The sequence below is a fragment of the Triticum urartu genome, chromosome 7A (genome assembly GCF_056163025.1).
Source record: "Triticum urartu cultivar PI428250 chromosome 7A, HENAU_Tu73, whole genome shotgun sequence".
Classification (NCBI taxonomy): Eukaryota; Viridiplantae; Streptophyta; class Magnoliopsida; order Poales; family Poaceae; genus Triticum; species Triticum urartu.
This window is the reverse complement of record NC_141879.1, coordinates 594,286,722-594,288,988: the sequence shown is the minus strand read 5'-3', so window position 1 is coordinate 594,288,988 and position 2,267 is coordinate 594,286,722. Positions and strand designations below refer to the sequence as shown.

Genomic DNA, 2,267 nt, shown 5'->3' with positions numbered 1-2,267 from the left:
AAATTTGAATTACGGTCATTAAATGGTTAAAGAATCACTTAAATGTCTTTAAAAGGTTAAATGCCCCTGAAATTTTCCAAATTTTCACATGACAGTTGTATTAGTGCATGTTAAATGTAGAAAAAAATTTGAAGGCCGTAAGAGGAAGCTATCTCCCATTCGTCATCAAACATGCATTGTTCCCTCTCAGAACCATGAACCTTCTATTGAGTTGCTCCGGTTGTGAGGGGGTGTGTACGAACTTTCGTCAAACATGCCAATTTCTATTCCATGTCATCTTGGTGGCATGTCATTACATCAACCTAGGTTTCAGTTTTTTCTGATCATTTTTTTATTTTTTCAAATTAAAATGCCATGTCACTCCATGCATACATATGCATGTGTCCATGTCGTGAGACCAATATGTTTGAAAATTCCTTCTAATTTACTGCACATGGAATTAACTCGCGCACAAGTACACAAATATGATTTTTCAAACCATTTTGGTTAGGCATTGCATGTAGATGTTGTTCAAATTTGAATTACGGTCATTAAATGGTTAGAAAATCACTTAAATGTCTTTAAAAGGTCAAATGACCCCTAGAATTTTCCAGAATTTCACATTCCAGTTGTAGTAGTGCACGTTAGACGTAGAAAAAATTGAAGGCCGTAAGAGGAAGCTATCTCCTGTTCGTCATCAAACATGCATTGTTCCCTCTTGGAACCACGAGCCTTCTAGTGAGTTGCTCCGATTTGTGAGGGGCGTGTGTCCAAACTTTCGTCAAACATGCCAATTTTTTTACCACATCATCTTGGTGGCATGACATTACATCAACCAAGGTTTCATGTGTTTCTGATTTTTTTTGGAATTAAAATGCCATGTCACTCCATGCTTAATTGTGTCATAGCCGTTAGACCAATATGTTTGAAAATTCCTTCAAATTTGCTGCACGTGGAATTAAATCACACACAAGTACACGAAATTTGAGTTTTCAAACTGTTATGGTTAGCTGTTGCATGTACATGTAGTTCAAATTTCAATTACGGTCATTAAGTGGCTAGGAAATCACTTAAATGTCTTAAAAGGTCAAATGACCCCTGAAATTTTCCAAAATTTGACATGACAGTTGTATTAGTACTGCAAAATTTCTCGTTCATTTAAAACACCATTCATTGCCACTTTACTCCAAATCGTCTTTCATAGCTAATAAAAAATATCTACAACATCACACATAGTTGTTTTCTAGGAACTGTTTGCGATGAAAATATCTGGGTCTATTTAAGTCTCCCTCCTTAAGCTTCGCCGGCTCGTCTGCTCCAGTGCCGGCAACCCCCGAATCCCCGAATCCCGATCCCCATTCCCGCACCCCTTCTTGCAAAGATGACGCCGTGGAAACGCTTCGTGAAGGCCCGTACGATGGCCGCGTCCCCACCGAGCGCCGCCGCCTGCGCCGAGAGCGCGGCCGCCTACGCCGAGAGTGCTGCCGCATCCGCATTAAGCACGGCCTCTTCCGTCGAGAGAACATCTGCGGCTGCCGACAGGGTAGCTGCAGCTGCCGAGACGGTCGCAGCTGCTGCTACGACAGTGGCTGCAAACGCCGAGAGCGCTCGAGCTGCCGTCCGTGCCGCCGACGTCGCCCTGGCTCGGGTTGAGGCCATCCACGCCAAGATCGAGGATGCACACACCAAGTTATTCTAGGCCACCTCGGACTCCAGCATGCAACCCATGTTTGAAAAGGCTGTGGTGGCCATGGAGCACCTGCTTCCTCATGAGGTCGCCGAGCGGGAGCTGGAGATGCAGGAGGCGGCGGAGATCGAGGAGCGCCGGGAGGAGGAGTTGCGCGTGGCTGAGGTCGAGGTAGAGAAGAGTCTGCCCATCGAGGAATCGGCAGTGGAGTACCAATGCGAGCTCTGGCGCAGCCACTACTACGAGTATTACAATCTTGAGGGCGGCGCCGAGGACGAGGACGAGAATGCGGTCGACTTCAGCAGGGGGGACGCGGAGTCTACCAACGGCGGCATGTCGCCAGGACAAGTCATCGACGTCTCATCTCACACCGGCGATGCATAGGCTGGTGCGGCGGCGGATTTGTTAAAATTATGCGTACTTAGGCTTTGTTTTTAATGCTGGTCTTTTGTTAGAGCAATGTTTAGGTCAACTGGCTCTGTTTAATTACTTAAATTGCTCGATTCAGTAAGTATGGTCTGTCTGGTGTACGCTCTTTTGTGTGCCCAAATTAGCAAGCAATGTTAAATTATGCAATGACGTACCCGGGGAAATTTCCACC

The 2,267-nt window shown here is 45.9% G+C and overlaps 1 pseudogene; it reads left to right on the top strand.

The window, feature by feature from the left end:
* The first annotated feature begins 1,360 nt into the window (after window positions 1–1,360).
* On the top strand, window positions 1,361–2,050 carry LOC147960593 (uncharacterized; annotated as a pseudogene).
* The last annotated feature ends 217 nt before the right edge of the window (window positions 2,051–2,267 follow it).